Source organism: Hylobates moloch, unplaced genomic scaffold (genome assembly GCF_009828535.3).
Source record: "Hylobates moloch isolate HMO894 unplaced genomic scaffold, HMol_V3 SCAFFOLD_15, whole genome shotgun sequence".
Lineage (NCBI taxonomy): Eukaryota > Metazoa > Chordata > Mammalia > Primates > Hylobatidae > Hylobates > Hylobates moloch.
This window is the reverse complement of record NW_026652290.1, coordinates 42,646,415-42,673,822: the sequence shown is the minus strand read 5'-3', so window position 1 is coordinate 42,673,822 and position 27,408 is coordinate 42,646,415. Positions and strand designations below refer to the sequence as shown.

Genomic DNA, 27,408 nt, shown 5'->3' with positions numbered 1-27,408 from the left:
ACCCAGCAGCCAGCAGGCAGTGAGAAGGACATGAGCTCAACAAAGGTGAGGCTTGTGTTTAATTTGCTTCATGCAGCACTAACATGGTACAGTGTGTCACACACAGACCTTGAATATTTCATTCATTCAGTCAACAAATGCACATTGCCCTCCCGTTACTGCGTTCAGCACTCGATGGTGAGGAATCCTACCGGGTAGACAAGCAGCTCCTAGGAGGAAAGGAACGCAGCGCTATCTTCCCTCTCTAGGTAGATATAGTCTAGATATGCAAACCTTCACAGCTTCACTTAAGATTGTGGGAGGCAAAACTCAACGGGTCCGTTTTCTATTTGTTCTCTGGGGTCCTGGAAGGTCTGAGTTGATGACAACTATAAATGGTCAGGTCTTGTTGGGCCTCTCCTAAAAACCTTAGCCCTGGGACAGAGAGGAAAGCTGGCATACAGACTGTCTTTCCTAGTTTACTGCTTTTGACTAAAATAATAACATTCACTCTGACATAATGACTGCACCAATTAGACTTAATTAGACTTAGGCGAAAAAAACACCCCCCCACACAGACACAAAACAAAAAACAAAACAAAACAAAAACTCTGATGGAATAAATGTAGCGGTGGGAAAGGAGACCTCCTCAGGAGTCCCTGCAGTCATTATCTACCGTCTCCCAGGGGCCGGGTGACTGGTGCAGTGCAGGGCAGACGTCCACTGGGGGCATGAGCGTCACGGAGCCATGGGCCTCCCCCTCCCACAACCTCCTCCCTAGATGTGTCACCTCCTTTCTTACGATGCACCCCAGCACTATCTGCTGGGGAAGGGGGTGGGTGTCCAATAGGGAAAGCTGACCAGCACGGCCCCAGGCAGCAGGAAAGGCTGAAGCCATCTAGCATCTCGCTTTGAGTGGAAGCCCCTGAGGGCAGGGCCTCTTCCACCCAGCTGTGCCGTAGCACATATAAACTCAATGAAAGAAGGGCTGGATTCAATTCCAAGGACATTAAAACCCTTCTTATAACAGTCCTGGTCCTTTCTCGAGGTATCTGTATAGAAAAGGCGTTCCTCCAATACAACCCCTGAGAGTTTGTATGGGAAACCTAGAGTGAGGTGTAGGGCTGTTGTCACAATTTCTTGGGGGCACCGAGTTACACATCGATAGACAAGGGCAACTTTAAAGACAAACTAAAATGGAGGTTGCATAGAAGGTAATTTTGAATAATTGTTTAAAAAATACAAATGTCACTGCAGTATGGCCAACAGACACAAGTATTTATTCTGTTTTGTTTTTTTAATTGAAACTGTCGGCAAAGTTAAAAAATCCTTTTTCTCCCTGGCCACTGCCTAAAGGCTGAATGAGTCCCGCCCTGCATCCACTGCAGATGCTTGCAGAGCGGCAGCCCCTCCCTGGGGATGTGATTAGCATCCCAGGGTCCTTAAAGAGAGGGAGACGTGAGGAGCTGATTAGGATTCAGATCAGCAGCCAGGCCCAGGCTGTCTGGAGCTGACATCGCCAGGTAAATAAAAGGGCATTCACTGCAGCCTGAGCATGTTCTTAGGTCCCGCCATGGAGAAGTGCAGAGCTGCACCCACAGGAGGCACAGCCCTCCTGTGGCAAATGTCTGCAGCCCCCAGACACACGGGGATGCTTTGTGCACAAGATATTTCATTATTTCACATCACTTAGCACCCCCTCCTAACTCTAACATCCTTAGCCCTCAAGCATTGGCCAGTGTGGACCTAGCGTTGGGTGGGGACTAATCACAGCCAGGGCCTGCTTCTCTGTTCCCCCATCATTTCCTGGATGACACCCCTCTGTATGGGAACATGTCCACTGGTCAGTAATGACCTGTATCAAACAACAGCAAAGCCATTGGCTCTGTGGCTTTAAATGAATTAACTAAATGACCTCTCAATAATGGCTAACAGTTATTGACTTCTTTCTCTGTGCCAGGGCTGTGCTTAATATTCATTATTTCACAGCAACCCTATGAGGTTGTTACCCTCCTTTTTATACAGGTAGGAAAACTGAGACAGAGGATGTCAGTGCCAAAGGTCACACAAGCAGTACACAAGGTAGCCGGGGCTCAAATCTGTTTTTTCTTATCTCCGGAGCCTAAGCCTTGACTCCTTCACACTGTCACAGCTGACAAAGCCCCTTGTTTTCCTCCCCTCCAAGGGTCAGCACAGTCCATCAGGTTGTGCAAAGCGATTCCTCAATCTCATACAAATTCTCTTTTCCTTGGGTATTAACCCAACTTTATCTAAAAGCCCATCTTCCAGTTAGATTGCAGGGACTGAGGGGCTGTGGTACAGGGGAGTTCAGGGCCTCTCCTGGGAATGTCTATCTGCGGTAAAGACTAAACCCTGCCGCATAAATCTTGTCCAGGAAAAGTAAAGAACCTGGGTTGTGCAGGGGTCGAGTTACTCCAGCTGCCGGGACCCCCTGCTCACAGACTCCCGGAGATCAGAGGGGAGCCAGGCCAATTTGATTCGTGGCCCAGGGAGGCCTGTTTGAAGTGAATCTTCTCAGGTTTCCAAGGAGGGCAGGTTGGCTGGGGAGCTGGGAGCGCTGAGCCCCAGGGATGAATTCCGCACTGTATGGCTCCTTAGAGAAGCTTCAGGCTGCAGGCTGGATAGCCAGCCAGACTCCTTCCTCCCGCAGGTAAGAGAGAGGTCCTCTGTCTCCCCATGTGTTATTAATACTCTGCTCAGGCCACCGCCTGCCTGCCCAGGTGGGAAGAGGGGCAAGCACGGTTCTTTTCCTACAGAGTGAGAGTCAGAAGAGACAAGGGATGCCCCCCCTCTCCACCCAGGTTTTTCGAGGGAGACATTGACAGAGCTGAGAGCCCACAATTCAATGTCTGAGTCCTCATCTTGGCATCAGGTAGGGGCGGAGGACTCAGCCCCAGCTCAGCCTGGAGGCTGCCACCACTACTCTCTCTTTCCTGCAATGTAATCAGATTTAATAAAACATGAATATTGTATAATAAATACTGCCTTTTCATAAATCTGCCTGCGACATCAAGTGGCATGCTAGAAAATATTATGAAATATGTCTTGAAATCTATTACAGCCTCCTCTGAGCATTTTATATAAATCTTTACCTGCAAGAACAGTTCAGGGATAGAATCTGGACTCCACGGAAGACCAGAGCCTTTTCGCCGTGGCAGTGACATATTATTAGCATAACATTTTAAAAAATGCAAACTAGCCACTGGAGTTCCCAAGGCTGCACCACCTTCCTAAGAAACAACATGTTTTCCATTCACACAAACAATTGCTGCCCTAGTCCTCGGCCCTGTGCCATGCTAGCCCCACCATCGGCAGCAACCCAGCTCCTGGGGTCAATGGTGTCCCCTCCTACCAACTCCTGATGGCTGGCTCCCTCCTCACTCCGTCCATCCTTCTGAGAGGAGCCAGTCTGTGCCATGCACCTCCCATCCTCCACCATGGCCCTCTTGTCTTTAGTGACCAGTGAGTGATGTGCACAGCTAGTTCATCGCACAGGCATCCCACAGGCATCCTCCCTCACACTCGCCCATCTTTATTCTCTAATCTCTTCCTCCTTCTCATTCTCTTGCAACTCAAAGGAGTTTCTCCAGGAAAATCTCTATCCATTTTCAGTCCCTCTCTTCCTTCTGTTTGGGAGCTAAATACTAACCAAAATCAGGGGCGAACAATGTGGATGTGGCGTTGGTGATCAAAGTGTATTGAGGAAAAGCACATGCCCGTGTTTTGCTGGGGAGGTCAATGCAATGATGCTCCCGGGCCTTCCATTTCTAAAGTTCTGGAAGATACCCAGAAGCACCTTTCAGTCTCAGTGCTGTCTCTAACGACCTCATTCCATTTCTCCAAGGAAGCCTGCTTTCCTCAAGCGCCAGCATCCACGATGAACATTAAACATACTATTCTACTCCAGATGATTCCTTTTCTGTTGACTTTCAACACAAGAGCCTTGATGTTTTTCCCAGGGCAGTTTACTCAGAAGGGGGCTCAAGTTGTTTGTGGACTTGACTACAAGCTACACTAGTCATTGTTTATTCATAACACTCTTTCTATGGAGAACTGTGGTCTAAACACTGACCCGTTCCCCACGGTGGTCCGTGCTTGTGTGGATAACATCTCTTGTAACTCAACCCAGCTTCTGCGGCCTCACCACTGGGGCAGGAACTAGGTCCCATCTGGTGGCAACCACCTTCACCCCGGAGTGAAGAACTGACAGTACCCTGCCTCAGGACCTCCCTGTGATGCCCAGGTGTGGGGTGCCTGAAACTGCTTCACATCCCTGTCACCTGGGAGTGCAGCAGAGTTCATACCCTGGGAGGAGCCCCTTGACCTGGGAGGATGAGAGGGGAGTCATTGTGCTCCCTGGTTTTTCAATTGGCAGGTTCAGGAGATTCTTGAGAGCATCTATGACCCATTGTGGTGCCCAATTCTATAATGCCTCTCCTCCCTGCCCTCTCTCCTGCCCCTCACTCCTGCTGTTGGGGATTGCATCCCTGAATAAACCTCAATCCCATCAGCCCTTTTCTCGGGATGTACTTTAGGGGAAATCAGGCTGAGACAGGGTGTTTCCATGCGTTTTCTGCCATACGCTCACAGCCATGGAGAAGTAGGCAGGAACGTGGCTTCTCAGAGCAGTGCTCCATAAGTGTGGCGGTTGCTTCATTTGGGTCCTCTGGGTGCCCGAACTAGAACTATATTCATGACGAACCCCAGAAGAGTTTTAATTAACGTTGAGTGTCCCTAAAGACAATGAAAGGAATAGTTAGTGTCTTTGCTTTAGAATGAAGACAAAAGACAGTTTGTCATCCAGTTGACTTCAACATAACATAAAGTCAGCTGTAGGTAACACAGAATGCTCCTGATATTAATGTTCAATTCCTCACACCAGCAAACATGAGAACATCATTCACTGCACGTGGAAAAGGTGCTGTGTCTTTCCTGAGCTGGTCCAGACCACCTGTATTTCTCATTGCCTGGCTCTGCCTTTTCTCCTCTCTAGATTTTACTTATCCTGCAAAGCTTGTGTTGGGATGTCATTTCTAGGATCGGGTTTAGGCTGAGCCCCAGGGGTTTTATTGGCGGGACTGTGGAGAAGGCTTGATCCCCTGCAGTACTCTCTGGAAAGTACTTTCCTCCGTTCGGAATCCCTGAGCTGGTGCCCCCTGCAGCCTGCACAGCTCTGGCCTCTCGCCGTGGGTCTCACGGCCTCTGCTGCCAAAACTAGAGAGGAAGTTCATCCTCTGCCTCTTTGTAGAGAAGAGTCATTTGCTGACTGGGTGTGAGCTGAAAAGGGACTCCCCACGGAGCAGGAACAGCTGTCCCCTTGCTTCATGCACTCAAATTCCCTCTGTCGGGCCGCACTGGGGATGCACGGTCGGCCACCTCATTCCTGAAGTGGTGTGGGCTGCCCAGGAGATGAGGCAGCTGTCCGAGGTGGGTGTTGTGTGCTCAGAACTCCAGCAACCGGCAAATGAGGTCTGATGGAAAGAACGTGAGGTGGAGGGGAACAAGAGTGGGCGGCCTCCTGCGCCCCCAGGCTCTGGAGACAGCCTTCACTGGACGCTGGAATATCAGATGGGGTGAAGACAGAAAACGCTGTGCTGGCCTGGCCCTCTCACAAACACTCCAGTTTCATGGGCTGAAGAGGGTGAGTTGTGAATTCTGTTTCTTCAGGAATAGAGAAACCCAGACAAGACCCAGAGGAGGCAGGAGGCTATGCTACTGTCTCCCCCACTTCTGGAAAGCACTGTGTGGGGTTTCCTCACCCCGAAAGGACAGGCCTGGCTTGGGCTCTCTGGAAGACACTGGCTGAAGGCCAGAGGGGGTGGCCTGGCTGTTTCAAAGCAGGAGAAGCAGGATGTGGCCTCAGAGTGCCACCTGGAGGCAGAGGCGGTCTAAACATGCAGAGAGATGCAGGCGCGGGTGCCCCAGGGACAGAACATTCTTATCTGGACAGGGTCTGCCCTGCCCTCTGTCCCCACCTTCATTCATCTGCTCTGAGGAGGCCTGGGAGACCCCAACCTGACACCTTCAGCCCTGGACAGGCTCCAGCGGGGCCAGGGCCCTTCACCCGCGAGGGCCCAGGGACCACCTAGATGCAAGGAGAGCCCAGCAGGCTCTGTGCTCTGTCAACTCTTTCTAAACTTTTGTTTTCAGTTCTTTTCTTCATAGTCTTACCAAATGTTTCCCAGCCCCACACATTCTTAGACCTCAAGGAGGAAATGCTTATTTTTATGAACTAAATCAGCACAGAGTAAGTAGGAAGTCTCTATTTCTTAACTCAAATCTTATGACCTCCCTTGGTTCTTCTTTTGAGGAATCTACATTGTATCCAGCTAGGTGCATGTGTTGTTAGTTCCCCAGCATAATCATGGCTGGCTCAGAAAACACGATTGTGAATCCCTGGTTCCTAAAGTGTCCTCAGGTGCTTTCTAAATATGATAGGTCCTGTCCCCAGGAGAAATTTAATGCACCCATCTCCGAACTAACTTAAATACAGTTTCAAAACGTTGATGAATCATTCCTCTCCCCGGTTCATCTGTGGATGGATTAAAAGTCTATCTCTGGGCCGGACACGGTGGCTCATGCCTGTAATCCCACCACATTGGGAGGCCGAGGCAGCCAGATCATTTGAGGTCAGGAGTTCGAGAACAGCCTGGCCGACATCTGACTGTAACTGTGTAAGAAGCCCTGAGTGGGAACCACCTATATAAGCCCAGTCAACCAACAGAATTATGAGAAATAATAATAAATTATTGCTTTAAACCACTGAGTTTTAGAATGATTTGTTATACCACTACAGATAACTGGATAAAGGTAGTTTCCACTCAGGGCTTCTCACACAGTTACAGTCAGAGAGTGGCTGGGGCTGGAACCATCAAAGGCCTCCTTACTCACTTGCCTGGGCTCTGCTGGGGTGGCAGGAACAGCAGGGAACTTGTTGGGTATCCCTCTCTCCATGCTGCCTTTCCATGAGTCTAGCTTGAACTGAATTGCTATTGGGTTTTCAGTTAACTGAGGGAAGGAACAAGGAAGGATTTGCAGGGGGATCAAAACTAATTTAGGTTGTATCCCAGAGTGGCTCCCTCATCACAGCCTTGCTGGTCATTTCTCTGGTCATGTCCTTCCTTGACCTCTCTAAAAGAAACACCTTCACATTTTAGGAAGGGTGAAACCCTGTCTCTACTAAAAATTGGGAAAACCAGGCATGAGACTATTCATATAATGGGAAGTGAGAGGGGAGGTCACCAAAATCGGAAACTCAAAATAAAAAACCTGTCTGTCCTATCCGAGGTGATACTGCACTGGTCCTGAGGACTGGTTCTATTGAAATTGTTGAGGTCTGATAATCTGGTAAATTCCCACTTGGAATTCTTTTTTTTTTTTTTTTTTTTTTTAAGTCGCCCAGGCTGGAGTGCAGTGGCGCAATCTCCGCTCACTGCAAGCTCCGCCTCCCAGGGTCACGCCATTCTCCTGCCTCAGCCTCTCCGAGTAGCTGGGACTACAGGCGCCTGCTACCACGCCCGGCTAGTTTTTTGTATTTTTAGTAGAGATGGGGTTTCACCGTGGTCTCGATCTCCTGACCTCGTGATTCGCCCGCCTCGGCCTCCCAAAGTGCTGGGATTACAAGCGTGAGCCACCGCGCCCGGCCCCACTTGGAATTCTTTTCCACTCCTTTATTCAGTTATCTATAGCAGTAGAACAAATTATTCTAAAACTCAGTGGTTTAAAGCATAACTTAGTATTATTTCTCACAATTCTGTTGGTTGACTGGGCTTATATAGGTGGTTGCCAATCAGGGTTTCTCCCGCAGTTATAGTCAGAGGGTGGCTGGGGTTGGAACCATCAAAGCCTTCCTTACTCACTTGCCTGGGCTCTGCTGGGGTGGCAGGAACAACAGGGGTCCAGTTGGGTATTCCTTTCTCCATGCTGCCTTTCCACAAGGCTAGCTTGGGCTTCCTCACAGCATGGTGGTCTCAGATAGCTGTACTCCTTACACAGCCTCTGGTTTCACCTGGGCATGTTTTCTGAAAGGTCTGGGCAGAAGCTCAAGGCTTCTCATGACTCAGCCTCAGAAGACCCAGAAAGTCACTTTTACCTCATTCTACAGGCAAAGGCTAGGGCCAGCCCAGAATCCAGGGGAAGAGGACTAGGAATTTGACTCTTTCAGAGAATGGAGGAGCAAAGAATGTGTGACCTTTAATGTGTGTCTTTAATCTTGTGACCATCTTTAAGCCACACACCCTGTTTCTCTGGCCAAACACTGTTACGTACTTTGAGTTTCATATTAAATGCCATTTTCCTAAGAGGCTCTTTCCTGAGCCACTAGACTAGGATAATTTCTCCATTTTGTATGTGCTTCTATAGAGCTCTAATACACCCACCCACACACACATAGGTTTTTCATACTTTCACACTTGCTTAATATCCATCTTCCCCATAGACTACAAATCCCACAGGGCAAAGGCCATGTTTTTTAGTCTTTTACTCACTGCTGGTCCCAGGTGTTTATACAGTGCCTGGCTCAGTGTTCAGCTGCTGAATTGAACTGAACTGCTATTGGGTTTTCAGTTAACTGAGAGAAGGAACAAGGAAGGATTTGCAGGGGGGTCAAAACTAATTTAGGCTGTATCCCAGTGTGGCTCCCTCATCTCAGCCTTGATGCTCATTTCTCTGGTCGTATCCTTCATTGAGCTCTCTAAATGAAAGGCCTTCATGTTTTAGGAGCCTGCTGGTCATATGGGCTGACCCTCGTAGACTGGGAGGACTCCAGCTCTGGGGTGGGACAGATCCTAGGGGTAGTCCCCTCTGCCAGGGCCAGAAGGAAATCCAGTCCCCCAGGCAGAACATGGCAGTAGAGGTGCTGGCACAGTCAAGAGATGGCCAGTCATCCAGCCCTGCTGTCAGGTCAAGAGGCTCCACAGAGGCTATGGGTGTCCCAACAGCTGGGCAGAGCATGGAGACAGGAAATTCCCAGGAGACCCTCTTCAGAAATTGAGTCTCAAGGAGTCTTGGGGAACTTGGTCAGCAGATGGCATGGCTTCAACTGTCAGCTGGTGGGTCAGCTTAGTGGGACTTGTGTCTTTAGAAGGGAGGCACAAGTCTTTACTCTGTACCAAGACAGAGATGGGGGCCAGGAAACAAGACATGCAACCATTTTCCATCATCAAGGGGCAAGGTGGTGCTTGGCATGAGGCAGAACTGGGCTCTGTCAATGCCACGCATCAGGAGGAACCCCTTTTCTGTTTCGATCCCTCCTGTTCATGTGTGGTGCCCATTAAAGCTGGCGTATACTTTTGTTCTCCAGTGTCTGAGGACATGGAGGACCCATTTCCTCATTTTCCCCCTTGTGGTTGGATGGGATCATGTACCCAGTTCTCGTTGAGACCAAGATGCTGAGGTTACTGTTTTCTTTGTGGGACCAAAAAAAGAGCTCTAATTCGGCTTGAAGTGTGTGTGTTTGTGCGTGTGTGTGAGAAAGGGCAGGTGCGTAATGGAGAGTGTGTCAGTGTGTCCATGTGTGAGAGTGTGTATGTGAGTGTGTGTGTGTGAAGATATGTGTGTGATAGTGGTGTGTGAACTTGGGAGTTTGTGGTGCATAACTGTGTGTGTGTGGATGTGCAAATGGGAGTGTGTATGTGTGTTAATGTGTGTATGCGTGTGTGACTAAGGCATGTGAGTGTGGTGTGTGAGCTTGGGCATGCAAGTGTTGAAATGTGTGTGAGTGTGTACATGTGTGTGAGCACAACAGTGTGTGTGAGTTTGGGGTGGGCACAGGCCACAGCCAGTCTCTCTTGGGGCATTAGATCTCTGCAACCCAAGCACCCCAAGTTGCTCTCCTTCTTCACTGCATCCTGAGCTTCCCAGCTGACTGCCTCTGCTCTTCACTAGCTGCCTCTGCTCTTCACTCCATCCTGAGCTTCCCAGCTGACTGCCTCTGCTGTGAACTCCCATGGGAAAAGCAGCGTCTCTAGGACCAGGGGTTCTGAGCATGGCACAGCGCCAAGTCTCCTCTCTTGCCGCCTCCTGAGAACCTGGGTGCAGCACAAAATTGTCAAATGTTTTCCTCTTCTGTCATCAATAACTAGAGCTCCACAAGTTTCCAGATCGCCATGTTAGCTCTTCACCATAATTAGCAATTTTCTGATATCATACTAATACTCCTTAATTCTTCCCTCAGAGACAAAACAAATCCGTGGGATGCCGAGGGCACTTGGATAACATCCGCTCGGGAGAGAAGCCCAAACTCCGTGTCCTGGAGACCTGAAGTGTGGCCGCCAGTGGACACCCAGCTGAGGGATGAGCAGGTGAGCCTCAGTGGTGGCTGTGGGGTCCCTGGACACTGCTCGCCACTGGCCTCCAGAAGCATTGGAGGCTTTGGGGACCTGCTGGTCCTCCAGCCCTAAATGTGGCCCTGGAATGATGAAGGGAAGTTTGCCATCTCCATCCTCCTCAAGCTGCCTGTGCACCCCAGTAGCACCCACCCTCTCTGTGCTCCCGTCTGCACCCCATGTCCTGGGGCCTGCTTTGTGTTGCACCGGATGACAGGAACCAGTGCCCTGACTGTGACTTGCTTCTCCCCTCAGGAACACACAAGCACTTTCACAGCAAGGCTACTTTTCGGCCCTTCTGCAGGCAGGGCTTCCTGCAGGGATGCTGGATGCAGAGGCAGGACGAGGATGCAGGGCCTGGGTCCAGGTGCAGCTCCTCTCACACCTGGTGCAGGTGGCCACTCTCCCTGCAGGGCACCTCGGCTCCCTGGGGAGAATGAGAAAGGGGAACTGAGAGTTCATTGTTACTTGGGGCATGCCACAAACCCCCAAAGACCCATCGGGTGAAAAGAAGAAAAACAACCGCAAAGCTATTTTCACCTGAGGCTGTCTCATGGCTGAAGCAGACACCTGGATTACTCAATCCAGTCAGGGTCTCCTGCCTGGATTACTCAAATAATGACCCGGTGTGTCCTCCTTCCACCAGTGAGAAAGTCCCTTCTCAGTGGAAAGTTATGGGTTGAGGTCTTTTACCTGGGGCCTCCTCTTTTTGTTTAAGATGGTAGTTTCAAAAAATAGTTTTTTTTTTTTAGAGAAGTGTTAGTTTCCAGCGAAATTGAGAGGCAAGTACAGGGGTTTCCCATGTCCCTCCTGCCTGAGCACATGCACAGCCTCCCCAACTACTTACATCCCCCATCGGTTATCCATTTGTGACAACTGATGAACCCCCATGGGCACATCATCATCACCCAAAGCCCAGTGTTAGCATTAGGGTTCATTCTTGGTGTTGTACATTCTATGGGTGTGGAGAGCATGTAATGACATGCGTCCACCATTTTAACAGAATAGCTTGCCTGCCCTAAAATCCCCCATGCTCCTCCTGTTCATCTGTCCTTTCCTCCAATCCCAGGCAACCACTGATCTTTTTACTGTCTACATTGTTTTGTCCTTCCCATAATGCCACATAATTGGAAGCATTTACGTTTCCTCTATTTCACTTCATAGCTTGGTACCTCAGTTGTTTTTAGTGCTGAATAATATTCCATTGTCTGGATATATATATATATACACATATATATATATATACATATATATATATATATATATTTATTTATTTATTTATTTTGAGATGCAGTCTCAGTCTGTCACCCAGGCTGGAGTGCAGTGGTGGGATCTCAGCTCACTGCAGCCACCACCTTCCGGGCTCAAGCTATTCTCCTGCCTCAGCCTCCTGAGTAGCTGGGATTACAGGTGCCCATCAACACGCCTGGCTAATTTTTGTATTTTTAGTAGAGATGGGATTTCACCATACTGGCCAGGCTGGTCTCGAACTCCTGACCTCAAGTGATTCGCCCACCTTGGCCTCTCAAACTGACCTCAAGTGATTTGCCCACCTCGGCCTCCCAAAGGGCTGGGATTACAGGCGTAAGCCACCATGCCCGGCCGGGATGTACCAGTTTATTTATCTCTTCACCTACTGAAGGACATCTTGGTTACTTCCAAGTTTTGGCCATGATAAACACAGCTGCTATAAACATGTGTGCCCAGGTTTCTGTGCAGACATTAGTTTTCAGTTCATCTGCACAAATACCAAGGAGTGTGATTGCTGGATTGTGTGGTAAGGGGATGTTTAGTTTTGAAGGAAACCACCAAGCTGTTTTTCACAGAGTTTGCACATTTTGCTTCCTAACAGCAATGAATGAGAATTCCTATTGCTCCACATCCTCACCGCCATTTGCTGCTATCTGTGCCCTGGATTTGGGCCATTCTGATAGGTGTGTAGTATCCAGTAGGTGTGTCTCATTGTTGTTTTAATTTGCATTTCTCTAATGACATGTGATGTGGAATATCTTTTCATCTGCTGATTTGCCACCTATATATCTTCTTTGAGGCATCCACTCAGATCTTTGCCTTTGGCCTTTTGTTATCTCTAAAACACAGAGGGAGGTGCGGGGTGTGTTAAGAAGGCATGTCTGGGCAGGCGGGTGCCTTTGCCTCTCCCTGCTGCCCCTGCACAGGATTTCTCCAGGCTCTCTTGTCACCCAATTCTATTTGGTTAGGGCCACATTTACCTGGGATCCCCACTATCCCGAAACTCCTCTTGAACACATTGTCTGTCCAGGAGGGGCCTGTCGAGCTGCAGTTTATGTTCTATAGGTTCAGGCAGCTGCTGCTAAAGTGACAAGGTGACTCTCTGACCTGGTTTGCTGAGATAGTCGCGGATGACACCTCTTATCCTGGCTTAATGGTTACAACTCCCACCCCACCAAAGTGTCTGAGTTTGGACAATAACCACAATTATTATCCTTGGGAAAGGACATTTGGGCTCTGACATCTGGCCTGGCTGAATCACCTCCTCCCTGTTGGAGGGGGTCGGGGTCAAGGTTGCTTCCCTGAAGCTCTGGAAAGGCCAGTGAAGATGAGGGAGGTGTGACAGTAGAAACTGCTGTGAAGAGCAGACTCCTCTGTCCATGGGCAGGGACCTCAAAGGCTTTCACTTCACACCCACCTCCATGAATGTCAATGGTCACCAAGGTCCTGAAGCCTTCCTGAATTTCTTCCTGCATTTCTCCAACCAGAGCAATTCTCTTTCTTTGAGTCCTCAAGTCCACACTGAGCTTCTTTCTCCTCCCTTAGCACATTCCTTCTCCCAAGAGACAGCCTAACATGCAGCAGCTCTGTGACCTTGGGCCTCAGTTTCCCCATCTGCAAAATGAGGAGGATCGTAGCGCCTGTCTCATAGAGTCATGAAGAGGATAAAGTGAATGAATACATGTAATATGCTGGGAACAGCTTCGGACACACGGAAATGTTCGCTATTATTTTAAGCACTGAATCTTTTCTTCCCTCCAGACTGTAAGCATCTTTCCTTTAAAAGAGCAAAGTTCAAAGTTATGTGTTGAGTAATGACCACATGCCAGGTGCTTTCACACCCACATCAATGCTCCTGACTCCGAGAGCTGGTGGTCATGGCTCCAGTTCATAGCGTGGAGAAGAGGAGGTTCACAGAGGTGAACTAACGGGCCCAGGTCACACAGCAGAGCAGTGAAAAGATCATGGATGGCTTAAAATACCAGCCCTTCCTTCACCCTCCTTCAGCCTTTCTCTCTCTGTCTCACACACACACACACACACATACACACACACACACACACACTCCCTTCATAAAAATCTCACAATGGCAAGTGTCTTATACAAGACACACAGAGGAGAAGGGCCTGTGAAGAGGGAGGCAGAGACCGGAGCATCACAGCCACAAGTCAAGGAAGGCCGACAACCACCAGAAGCTGGAAGGGGTAAGAGCAACTTCCGCGTGCTGTTTCTAGAGGGCGCACGGCCCTGCCAGTACCTTGACTTTGGACTTCTGGCTTCCACAGTTGTGAGATAATACACTTTCGTTTTTTACGTCAACATTTTGTGTAATTTGTCTTGGCTGCCACAGAAAGCGAATAGAAATAGTTTTCCCTCAGCGCAACCTGCTGATGCATGTGTTCACTTTGAAAACATGTCATTTTCACCTGCAAAGGTTTTAGGTTCCTAAAAGGGACTGTGCAGAGGGATCGCTGCAACTGAAGTCAACATTTGGCCCCATTCTGTTAGAACACCTGCAAGAGGAGGCTCAGGTGCCGACTGAACAAATCCTCTGGCTCTTGGGGTGATCCATGCCTTTACCGAATGCCTCCTTTGTTGGGGTCATTCTGCTGGGAAGACATTCCCATTGGAAGATACTGGATCTTTCCTTTACCGTGTCAGGCATGACACTCCTACGTTAAAAAGCTGTCCATACCAAGGGCATGACAGGCAATTCATAGAAGAAAGCAGGATGATCAGTGGCCTATGAAAGGATCCTCAGCTGTGGCTGGGCGCAGCAGCTCACCTCTGTAATCCCAGCACTTTGGGAGGCCAAGGCAAGAGGATAACTTGAGCCCAGGTGTTCGAGACTGGCATGGGAAACATGGCAAAACCCCATCTCTATAAAAACTTAGCCGGGTGTGGTGGCATGTGCCTGGAGTCCCAGCTCCTCAGGAGGCTGAGGTGGGAAGATCACCTAAGCCCAGAAGGTTGAGGCTGCAGTGACCCACCATCATACCACTGCACTCCAGCCTGGGTGACAGAGTGAGACCCTGTCAAAAAAAAAAAAAAAATCCTCAGCTGTGCTAGAATCAGAAGGCAAATAAAAACCACAGTGAGACACCTTTCAATTACATCAGATCACCTGAAATCAAAAGTGTTTCACGATAGCACTGATAAACAATGTTTTTTGTTTGTTTTTTGAGATGAAGTCTTGCTCTGTTACCCAGGCTGGAGTGCAGTGGCACGATCATGGCTCACTGCAACCTCTGCCTCCCGGGTTCAAGCAATTCTCATGCCGCAGGCTCCCGAGTAGCTGCGATTACAGGTGTTCACCACCACACCTGGCTAATTTTTGTATTTTCAATAGAGACATGGTCATGTTCACATGTTGGTCAGGCTGGTCTCAAACTCCTGACCTCAAGTGATCCGCCCGCCTCGGCCTCCCAAAGTGTTGGGATTACAGGTGTGAGCCAGTGTGCCCGGCCGTAAACAATGTTAATAATTGTAGCTTTGTTTAGTTCAGGAAAAGGAAAGAACCTAAATGTTCACTGGAAAGAGGATAGACATGTAAATTGAGGCACAGTTACACAATGTTAATTACCGATAAAGCTGGGCCTAACCACAAGTTGCAGGAGACATATATATATATATATATATATATATATATATGACACTGTGGCAGGTTGGTCAGTGTTTGAGGACTGGAGTGAGTAAGAACACACGCTTGGTTAAGGTGATGTTCACTTTTTTACTGAGGAACAGCAGACAAACAGCACAAAGCATGTAGCCCAGTTTAAGGATAAAGTGAACGGCTTAGATTCCTTTTTTTTTTTTTTCTGAGATGGAGTCTTGCTCTGTCACCCAGGCTGGAGCGCAGTGGCGCAATCTTGGCTCACTGCAACCTCCACCTCCCGGGTTCAAGCGATTCTCCTGTCTCAGCCTCCTGAATAGCTGGGATTACAGGCGCACGCCGCCATGTTCAGCTAATTTTTTGTATTTTAGTAGAGATGAGGTTTCACCGTGTTGCCCAGGCTGGTCTCAAACTCCTGAGCTCAGGCAATCCACTCACCTTGGCCTCCCAAACTGCTGGGATTATAGGTGTGAGCCACTGCACCCCACTGGCTTATATTCCTTTTTACGTCTTTAGTTTCTCAAACAAGCTCCATGGTCAGTGGTCTCTACAGCCTGTACAGAACGAGGAGTTTCCCAGGCTAGAGGCCGGATCTGAGGGCTTACTCACTGCCTGTGTGTGTGTGTGTGTGTGTGTGTGTGTGTGTGTATGCACATGAATGCATGTGCCTGTATGTGCATGTGTGCACACACACAGACATTGGGGGAAGGATACACCAGCACGCACAAACCTATTATTTTTATTATACTTTATTATATCATAGTACCTATAATTGTCCATGTCTTAAAAATAAATATGAATCAAATCCATAAACATGTTAGGATTTGATAGAGTCAACAATGAGGCCAAAGGTGGGATTATATTCACAGGGCTTTTCTGTAGTATGCAACATTTCATTTCAAAATCCGTCCCTGGGTCCTGTCAAGTTGCCATCTTCCATCCCAGGTTGAAGTCAGGAACTAGAAGAACTTGCCAAGGTTTGGGAACCTTTGCAAATTGACCACTTTTGTGCTTTCTGTAACCCGGTCTCTCCTTGCAGGGATTATCATAGCTGTTCTAAGAGCCGAAGAGTCCTGTATATGTATGTTTTGGGGGTCAGAAGAAAGAAGCAAGTGCCCAGGAGGCAGTGTGGAGTTTCCATGGATGACCCTCCAGGCTCGTCTCCTTCTGAGCCGGAGCAGCCGCCAGATGGGTGCTGCAGCCCAGGGGAGAGCTCCAGCTCCGTAGAATGTGAGTCCCTGGGCCATTGTGGAGGGGCCCGTGTGGTGAAACCTTGCTTCTGGCCCTGAAGAAGACTTGGCAGGCTTTCCCGCCCGGTGGCTTAGGTGGCTCATGAGGCATCTTAGGAAAATGCTGCTCAGTTCTTTAGAACCTGAGGTCTGGAGGATCTATTAACATGCTTTTCCCTGGGCTGACCTTAGGACCAGTTCCTTTACCGACATGATGCAGCACAGCTTTAAAAATGAACAGTGTTTGGCTTTTTGTCCTTGAGATAGTTTGCTGAGAGTGCACATGTACTCTAAAACGTAAAGTATAATAATAATAAAATTTTTTAAAAAACGAACAGTGGAGCTAAAGAGAACAGGAAAGCAGAGAGACCCATGTCCGCACTGAACGCTGGGTGTAGAGGTCCCAGCTGATCACTCCTGGTCTTGACCACATCCCTCCCCTCCCTTCAGCTGCAGCCTCTCATGCCTTTTGATTATGGTGCTGATGAAAGCGGAGGAAGCAGCTCTTCTCTCAGCATCAGCTACTCCACCTTTGCAAGGCCTGCGTTTGGGTTGTGCTTTTCAAGTAAGGAGATGTTGCTACCCTGGGAATCATGTCAATGTGTTCTTAATATTTAGGGCTCATTGGCACATGCCTGCTGACTCAGTGAAGGTCCTGTTGGATGACAAAAACAAGCAGACCAAAAACTCAAAGTGACTCATGTAGTCTGAGTGGCCACAGCTTGATCTGGGCTCATTTTAGAGGCGCCGGGCTGTGCCGTCCTGTCCCAGGCCGCTTGCTGCACACAGCTGTTGGGCGCTGGAAGGGTGGAGAGTCAAACGGAGGTGGGTGGCGAGTTGAAAACCTACACCAGATTTCAAAGAGAAAACAAAGGAAAATAGCTCATGAATAGTTTTTCTATGGATTACATGTCGAAATGCTAATTTTTAGATATTTAATATATTAAGTGAAATAAAGTAATGTTAAAATTGGTTTCATTTGTTTCTCTTCACTTTTAAAAAATATGGCTACTGGATTACCCATGTGGCTTGCATGTGTGGCTGACATTGTATTTAAGTTGTCTTAAGGGAATGTTACCCTATATATACTAAAGAATCCAGGCTGAAATGAACAAAAAACAAACACCCAAAAAAACAGCGACCAAACCAAACACTCTGCCCGGATGACCCGGCTGTTCCAAAGGTTATTCTTCTTCTTTTTTTGAAATGGAGTCTCGCTCTGTCGCCCAGGCTGGAGTGCAGTGGCACGATCTCGGCTCACTGCAAGCTCCGCCTCCCAGGTTCATGCCATTCTCCTGCCTCAGCCTCCCGAGTAGCTGGGACCACAGGTGCCCACCACCACGCCTGTATTTTTTTTTTTTTTTTTAAACGGAATCTTGCTGTTGCCCAGGCCGGAGTGCAGTGGCGTGATCTCCACTCACTGCAGGCTCCGCCCCCCCGGGGTTCACGCCATTCTCCTGCCTCAGCCTCCCGCGTAGCTGGGACTACAGGCGCCTGCCACCTCACCCGGCTAATTTTTTGTATTTTTATTAGGGACGGGGTTTTACCGTGTCAGCCAGGATGGTCTTGATCTCCTGACCTCGTGATCTGCCTGCCTCGGCCTCCCAAAGTGCTGGGATTACAGGCGTGAGCCACCGTGCCCGGCGTTATTATTTTTTAACCAATGGTGGTGGGAGCGGCTGGCCTGAGCACAGGAAGCAGGAGGTGCATTGTCTATAGAGAATTTAAAATGAAAAGAAAACCAGCTCAAGGTTAGCCCTGTTTTCATCACCACCACAAGCTCTGTTGTGAACAATATCAGTCCTGAATGGCGGCTCCCTGCCCAGATGGGCGGCTCTTGCAGCCCCCGCCTGGCCAGGTGTGCCATGTCAGGTGGCTGTGTGGTACCTTGGTGTGACTCTTGTCCTTTCTCCCCTCTGTAGAGGGGCCCTCTGGATCCAAGTGGCCATGGCTAGCTTCCTACAACCCAGCCTTCCTGACTTCTCCCAGTTTCCCCTCAGCCTCCCGGCCTTGGGCTGGCTCTCCAACATGAAGTTCTTGCCTCTGCCTTGAATCAGGACTCTGTGGCCTCACCACCACCTGCTGGCAAGCTCCTACCCTTGCCTCAGGACCCTGCCTGGCCTCTCCCCTTCGGTGAAGCCCTTAGCGTCTTGGTCAGTTGGGGCTGCAATAACAAATTACCATAGACTGAGAGGCTTCAAGACAAACACTGATGCTCACAGTTCTGGAGGCTGGAAGTCTCAGGTCAGGGGCCACATGGTCAGGCTCTGGCGACAGCCCTCTGTCAGCTTCTCATGTGTCCTCACATGGTGGAAAGAGGGCGAGAGAGCTCTCGGGAGTCACTTTTATAACGACTCCAATGTCATTTATGGGGGCTCCACCCTCATGCCTCAATTACCTCCCAAAGACCCACCTCCCAGTACAAAGCCATTACACTGTGGGGTTAAGACTTCAACAAGAGACTCTGGGAGGCACAAATGTTCGGTCCATAACTGCCCATCCACACAGAATGCCCCATCTGTTCATCCACTGTGTCTGCTGCACACCTTAGGGTTGCACTTTAGTATTGCGTTATAATTTTTTATCATTAACTAGAGCCAGACTACTTGGGTACACACCCCAGCTCTGGCCCTTGAGAGCTGTGTGACCTTAGGCCAATCACTTAACCTCTCTGTGCCTCAGTTTCCTCATATATAAAATGGGGTAATAGTACCTCCTCCACGGGGCTGCTGGGAAGATGAAATGAATTAATATGATACAGTGGCCTGTCTTGTCCATGGCTTCATTTTCCACAGTGTCAGTTAGCAGTCATCAATGGTGGTTCAAAAATATGAAATGGAAATTTTCAGAAATAAGCAATCCTAAGTTTTTCATTGCTGCCGTTCCGAGCAGCATGTTAGACTCCGGTTCTGTCCACTGCCTCTGTTTGTCTCATCGTGCCTGCGTTTCACCATCTCACTCATGGCAAGAAGGGGGAGTGCAGTATAATCAGATATTCTGAGAAAGAAAGAGGCCACGTTCACATAACTGTATTATAGTATATCGTTAGAATTGTTCTATTTTATTATTATGATTATTAGTTGTTAATGTCTTTCTATGCATAATTTATAAATTGAACTTTATCCTAGGTATGTACGTTTAGGAAAAAGCAGTATTATAGGATTTGGTACTACCTCAGTTTCAGGCATCCAGTGGGGGTCTTGGAACTTTTCTCCCATGGATAAGGGGGTGAGTGTACGTGGGGCTAGAATAATACCAGGAACAGTGAGTGGCGTGCTGAGCACCATGGAAGGTGCTAATATTAATATTGGGGGCGATGCTGTGTCTGACTTCCCTTGAGGGCGGGCCCCGGCTTTGCTCACTCTCCTGCACCTGGGGCCCATCACAGAGCCTGGGCAAGAGAGGCACTTCATTGTTATTTTCTGAGTTAATATGTTGTTTTCTGACTAAGTGACAAGAAACAGATGTTGCAGTGAGTCTGTTATGCCCTGGGGCCCGCCTTGGGACACTAGGGTTGGCTGCCAGCCCTGGCCCCCCACCCGATCTCTGCTGGTGCCCCCAGTGTCAGGGGCAGCATCTGACAGGGAGGCTGCATTCCGACCTCTGCTTGGGGGCTGCAGGCTGACATCCTCTCTGCTCCCACTGGTCCATCACCGACCCCCAATCGCTCCTGACCTCCAGTCCTGACCCCGCTCACCCACCACCCTGCGCACCTCCTGGGCCTGCACTTCCCCTCACAGCCCTTCCTGGAGGGCAGGGAGGAGGACACGCTCTTCTCAGGGCGGAGGGTCCGCTGGGCAGGGGGTCCTCTGGGTTCAAAAGACCTTTGTTGTCCCCACCATGGCTTTGGTGCTTCACTAAGTGTCCTGGGACTGCAAAAAGCATAGAATTGAAAAGCTCCTAGATGAGGGTTCCCTGGAAAAACAGAACCAATAGAAAGTGTGTATCTGTATTCACAGAAAGATAGTTATTCTAGAGAATTGGCTCTCGCAATTGTGGAGGCGGGCAAGGCCCAAATCCACAGGCCTGATGTCCCAATTACAGTCCACAGATGGAAAGTTATTGGAGAACCAGGAAAAGCTAATGTCGCCATTCAAATGAAGGCGGTCAGGTAGGAGAGGCACCCTCTTCCTTAGCCTTTTTGTTCTACTGGGCTTTCAGTTGATTGGAACCCCCTCACCTCACATTAGGGAGGGCCATCTGCTTTACTCTGTCTGTTGATTTAAATGTAAATCTCATGCAAAAGCAACCTCACAGAAACACCTGGAATCATGTCTGCCTAAACATCTGGGCACCCTGTGGCCCAGTCAAGTTGACACATAAGATTGGCCATCACAGCTCCTCCCAGGTGGGTGCCAGGGAGTGATGAGGAAAGGAAGGGCCTGTGCCAATGACAGAGACCAATAAGTGGCATTGATTATCTGGCTCAGATCCTTAGCTGTGCCACTGCTCCCTGTACAACCCTGGGCAGGCCAACTTGTCTCTTTGTGCCTGTGTTCCCATCTATGCAGTGGGGCCAGGCCAATGCCCACCTTGGAGGCAGCACATGCAAAGGGCCCAGAGCTGTCCCTGGCACCCTAGGTGGTGTCATTGGTAGTTTTATAGTGTGGTTGGGACCCTGGCCAGAGAAGCTGGGGAAATTTGGAGCAAGGAGAATGAGGAGTGAGCCAGGAAGGCTCCCAATTAAACTAAAAAATCACTTTCGTGGCTTTGAATCTTATTTTCTTTTATTGCATTTTAGCTTTTGGATTTAGGGCCTTTTGAAGGTGGAATTTCATCAGACTGAAGAACTGTGTGAAAACCTGCTTTTTCTGGACTAAATACACACAGGAGGGTCAGATACCCAGGAGGCCCAGAGCCCCCCCTCTGCAAGGCATGGGCATTCCTCCTGCCCTCCACCTTCCACATGCCAGGGTCTTCAGGGTCCTGCATTCATTCAGGGACACTGAGTCCAATTCAACTACCTGCTCTCTAATCCCAGCTCATTCTAGCGGGGCATTTTAGGTGATTCATGCTGCAGCCTGCACGAATCAAAGCTAAAAATAGGCACATTTTCATGGTAAGAGAGAACAGAGTCCTTACAAAACACAACTCCCGGAAAAACCAAACCAGTAATCCAGACCCGGCGGCCCTGGGTGGATGAGCAGTCATGGGTTCAATTTGTATTTCCTGAGCACCTACTGTATACATGGTGCTGGAGGTGGGGCCCTTTTATCTCTTCTCATGGATCAGAAGGAAGGAATTTCCCCTCCTTTGTCACCCCAGGAGAGGAGAGCCTTCTCATCTGAAGTTCGAACTTGACATTTACGGTCCATCGTTCACCTGTGGGCACAGCGCTCCTGCCCCTCCCACTGCTGGCTCCATGCTCACTATCCTGGAGTCATCCTCCTGGAGGATGCTCATTCCACAGATGTGCCCAGATAATGTAAGGTGCATAGACTTGGTTGGCCTAAAGAAAATGTCTTCCAAATCAGCTGTCTTCCTGCTAGCATTGTCTCTTCAGAGACACCCCACGGGGTCTGGGGGGCAGAGAGCTGGGGACGGCATTGGTGTAGGGCAGGGGTAACTCTGGCTGGAGTGGAAAGCCTGCTCCCCCAGTTCTCAGATGTGTGAATGGCAGCAGGGTCACCTAAGCTCCTCGAGTCTGCTTTCCCTCCTCTGTAAAATGGGATAATAGTTGTGGAGCCCACAGGCTTGCAGTGAGGAGCCCACAGATGTCAGATGCTGTGGCTGTCCTCGTCATCATCATTATTAGGACTGCTATTATGATGGCTCCGCCAATGGCGGTCTGTGCATTAGCCATCTGAGGGGTGTCCAAAGGCCACGGACTATCCCCACATCTACATCCATCTTTGTACAGAATATCCCCACATGTACATCCATCCTTGTGGTACTTTCTCTTTTTTAAGGTTCTTAAGAATGTGTGCATTATTTTTTTATTTTTATTTTTTTGCAGGTGAATCTGGGATGGGACCTTATTACTCCCCTTACACCACCACTAAAAATTGGCACACCTGATGAACTCATCGCTACCCACTGCTAGATGCCAGAACAGGGGATGGAGGAATGAGCAAGTAGCACTTGGAGTCTGATGAGGGGCAGCAGGAAAGGTAGGGGTTGGGAACGCTGAAGAGGGAAGGGTCACCTTAAGGAAGCTGGTGCTGGAGGCAGACTCCACCAACAGGAGAATGGCTGAGGCATGGCCACAAGCCACCCGTCCTCTAGAGCAGTGCTTTTCTGACTCTCAAGCACATGTGTGGCTGCTGCAGGTTTGTTAGAACCCAGCTGGCTGGTCCCCACCCCAGAGCTTCTCATTTGGCAGATCTGGGAGGGGGCCCAAGACTGCATGTCTGGCAAGTTCCCAAGCAATGCAAACATGGCTGGTCTCAGGAATGAGCTTTGAGAACCATTGTTTAAACCCATAATCTTCAAGTGTTTCAAAGCCAGGGATTGGTCAAATGAAATATTTTGGAGGCAAAAATAAAGCAATGAGGCCAGGCGTGGCGGCTCACACCTGCAATCCCAGCACTTTGGGAGGCAGAGGCAGGTGGATCACTTGGGGTCAGGAGTTCAGGACAAGCCCGGTCAACATGGTGAAACCCCATCTCTACTAAAAATAGAAAAATTAGCTGGGCGTGGTGGTGTGTGCCTGTAGTCCCAGCTACTTGGGAGGCTGAGGCAGGAGAATCGCTTGAACCCGGGAGGCAGAGGTTGCAGTGAGCTGAGATCATGCCACTGCCCTCCAGCCTGGGCGACAGAGCAAGACTCCGTCTCAAACAGACAAACAAAAACAAACCAAACAATAATAAAGCAACAAACAAGGTGATGGTACAGAGCTTGGCAGGGCCAGACACTTCCTAAGGCACAATTCCAAACCAAATGGAAATTCTGAAGTTCCCCCTTGGCTTTAGACCAGGCATCAGACAGCAGTGAGTCCAGGTCTTGTGCTGTGCATCTTAAAAGAACTGGTTACAACCACATAGTACTCAGGATTGGGTGTCCCAGCAATCTGTGTTTCAGTGAACCCAGATGCTTCTGAGTGTGTGAAGGCTTGAGAGGCACTGGTGTATATCACTTATAGTGGCTTCAGTTACCTGCTGATGCCCACACCTGCAGCTGTATGTCACCCTAGATGGCAGCCTCAGGTCTCCTGAGCTCACGGCCAGCTCCACCTCCACCTGCCTTTCCCAGGCTACTGAGAACTTATATCTAAACATATAGCTGAGCTCAGGACCTCTCCCCAGCCTCTCCTCTTCCTGGGCTCCCTAAATTGAGAAGAGCATGGTCATTTACTAATTGCTCACTATGTGCCTGGCATGGATGTGTGCTCCATATACATTAACTCCAAACCAAGGTAGATATTAGAATTCTCATTCTATAAATAAGGCTCTCAAGTCTCCAAGAAGTGAAGCACCTTGCCCAAGGTCACCTAGCCAGCAAAGATTTAAACCCAGGCCTGGGGCCTGCAGGACGGTCCTTTGACTCTACCACGCTACCTGGCATCATGCACCCAGCAGACAGAGCCAGAAACTCACTCACCATCCAGGGCCTGGATTTATTGCATTTGATATTTACACCTTTTTACAGAGAAGATCTATAGATTTCATCAGCTGTGAACAACAACAAAAAGAGCACATAGGAATTCCAAAACCCTATAATAACAATGAAAATCACGGTAAGAGTAATATTTTGGAAGACTGTTCTCTGGTTCAAGGCCTTACACTAAGCGCCTTCCCTCCTGGCTGTGGGGAGGGACTTAGCATGTCCCAGGCAGCTCAACTTTGCAGAAAAGGAGCATCTCCCATCCCTTCCACAGGCGGCAGCTTTCTCCAGTCCTTGCTTCAGAGACAGAGGCACCCCGCCGAAGTCCCTCCATTCCTGAGGGTGCAGTGACCCCATGTGGCCAATTCCAAATGTAGCCACTTGATGGACACTGGGCTGTGACTGCTATTTCTTCATCATTTAAGCAATTCTCCAATTGCTGTCTTTTGCTGAAGTTTTGCTTTCATTCCACTGAGGAGTAGAGGCAACAGAGGCGGCTTGGACTGGGAAGGGTGGGGCTGAGCGTGCAGGGACAATGTCCTCCTAGCCTGCTGGCCACAGGGACCCTCCAGCTCTGAAGGTGGGCTGAGAGTGACCCCTTCAGGCCACATTGGAGGGGCAGCAACAGGTGATCTGGACAGCTGGCCTAAAGCCTTCTAGGCCCCAACCAGGCTGCTGCATCATAGAGAAAGGAGAGAGAGAGACAGATGAGAACAAGGAAACTCTGCACTGAGTCACCCCCAGACTCAGGAGGGGGAAATGGGGGGCTGTCATGTGAGAGCTGGGAGGGCCCATGGGGTTATCAAAGTCATGGCCACATTTTATAAAGACAGCAAGGGCCAGAGTGCGACAAAGTCTCTCCTTAAAGCCATCCACTAATATGTGTGAGCCAGTGAGGAACTGCATGTGGCTCCTACCAACATATGCCAAGTCACAGAGGCTTTAACTAGGTAGGGGTGTCTTTCTCTTATGTAATCTGAAATTTCTCAGAAGCAGGTGGTCCAGGGCTGCTAGGGAGGCCCCACGATGTCATGAGAGACCCCAACTCTGTCTTCTGTTTCACCAGTCCTAAAACATGGCATTTCTCCACAAGCCTACATTGTGGTCACTACATCTGCTTCAGCTCCCCTGTCACTCCTGAGTCCCAGGCAGCGAAAAGAAAGAAGAGGGAAAGCTCAGAGGCCAATTGTCAGAAGCATAAGCTTCCCCTTCAATAGCATTTCCTGAGGTTTCCCCCAATAACTTCCTTTTATCGTATTGGCCATTGGAACTGTAGTTTGTAAGCTGAGCGTATTCCTAGAAGGAAGGAGAGAATGAAGATATAGATTACTAGAAGCCTCACCCACCTCTACTCGGGATAATAACAGCTACCATTTCTTTGGACCTTACTATGTTCACATGAATTTATCTATCCTCACAATAACCCTGGCAGATAGAGTTTGTTATCCCATTTCACAGGTGAGGAAAGTGAAGTTTAGTGAGCTTAGGTTAACTGAACCACACCTAGTGAGGGCTGGGGACAAAATCTGAAACTAGATATGACTCAAATCCTATGGTCTTCACCTTACAGCACCTAACAAAGGGGCAGAGACACAGGACTGAGGCTTCCAAAGTTACATTACAAAGCCACTCTCCCTTGGCGTGGTAACCACTGATACTTCCTTGTAAATGGAGGAAGCAGCATGAAAATACGCTTTTTGAGGAAGGAGCTGCGGCCGCTGTCACCATTGTTGGGAAGGACAGAGCACTATACTGGGTTTGTATCTAGTAAGCAAGTTTGCCCAAGAGTTCATTTCCCCAGACCCTTAATCCGTTCTCTGACCTGCTGTCACTCTTACAGACTCAGGAGAAACCTTCCACATGACTGTGAAACTAGGTGATTTTGGTTTCACCACGATCAGTAAAAGATAATCAGTTCATCCTCTTTTACTATTTGCACAGCTGTGTCCAGGATTTTTGTTAAAAAATCTTTTAAATGTGCAATAAAGATAAATCCTTTGGCTTGTGAAAAGGTCCCTGGCTTCATAAAAGGACTCTTATGTGAAGGTCTTTAAGTGAAGGTCTCCAGTATCTTTAAATATAAAATATTTTAAAGTATTAGCCACTCAAGAAAGAGGCCTGAGCACAGAGAAACTTAAAGCTAGAGTGTGTGACACAGCGCCGCCTGAAGATCAAGTGGAGATGAAGAAGGGTCGCTATGTAGGTCAGCGGGGAAATGGAGCTGGTTGACAACAGGTCTTCCAATTGGCCTGTTTGACAGAGGGACGTCCAACTCTGCCTAGGGCATGTGACAGTGGAGAGACATCTAGGGTGGTCCTGCTTCACAATGATATGGCCTATGGTTTGTCGTCTTGAAGCCATTCGTCCTAGGATCTCAGCCAAGCCTTGTCAACGTCGCTAATGTATCCCAAATCTTTGGAAAGCAGGGAAATCCTGCTCACAGCTCATACCGGGGCACTCCAGCCCTCTGCAGTACTGCAGGATGTCCAGCAGGTGGCGCAAAAGACAAGGGCTCGCCTTACCCATCTCCTGTCCTTATGAAGGAAATCTGACCAAAATGACAGCTCCCTCCTTCCTTCCCCTCCCTCCTTTCCTTCCTTCCATCCTCTCCTTCTCTTCTGTCCCTCTCTTTCTTCTTTATTCATTGAATCATCAAGTATCCATGAAAGACTACAAGCAGAGCTCTGTGCAAGATACTGGGGGGATGAATTAGGACAGGGTCCCTTGCCTTTGAGGAACCTGGAGTATAATAAAAAAGTAAAATAATAAACAACTGAAATACAGGAGGTGGCACAGGTTTCTGAGGGAACAGTGTCACTTTTGAGCAGTATCATCGCAGCCTGCAGGTTCTGGAGTCAGACCAACCTGTCTTGTCTGTCTTCTGGTCCCGATTCCACACTTGCTGCAACCTTGTGCAAGCGCCTTAATGCCTCAAAGCCTCAATTTCCTTATCTGAAAAATTTTTATCAATAGATTTTCCTAAGACGTGTTCATAAGGTTGGCATAAGGAGTTAACATACCTAAAACATTTAGCACATTTTTTTAAAAACCAAAACATTATTTAAAACATATAACTCATTCATTCTTGCATGCATTCATTTATTCTATAGGCATTTGCATGACAACCATGTGAAGAAGGCTGTCCTTGTTATTATAGGAGGTACAAGGTAAATAGAAGGAATACTCCTGTGTGTGGGCATTTGCAGTCAGGGTGAATATTTCTGCAACATCTTCTTGAATACTTTTCTCTGTGACGGTCAAAATCAGCCTGGACTGAAAAGAGAAGAAAGCAGCCCAGCTGTTAATCTGGCTGGGAAGACAGACTCTGATAAAGCCAGCTGCAGCATCCACAGAAAATGCCGTTTCTCCCGAGGTCAACCTACAGCTGGAAAATGCCAGGATGATCTCCCTTGAGTGAGCACTGCTTCCTCACCAGTCATGCCCCAGA

The 27,408-nt window shown here is 48.9% G+C and overlaps 1 long non-coding RNA gene across 1 annotated transcript in view; it reads left to right on the top strand.

Moving 5' to 3' along the window:
* The window catches only part of LOC116483857 (uncharacterized), a 43,270-nt gene extending 28,657 nt beyond the window's left edge, over window positions 1-14,613 (top strand). Inside the window, exons 2-3 of the long non-coding RNA XR_004252378.1 lie at window positions 10,175-10,301; window positions 12,178-14,613. This is a non-coding gene — a long non-coding RNA (uncharacterized LOC116483857). The remainder of the gene's footprint in view (window positions 1-10,174; window positions 10,302-12,177) is intronic.
* Window positions 14,614-27,408: the final 12,795 nt, after the last annotated feature.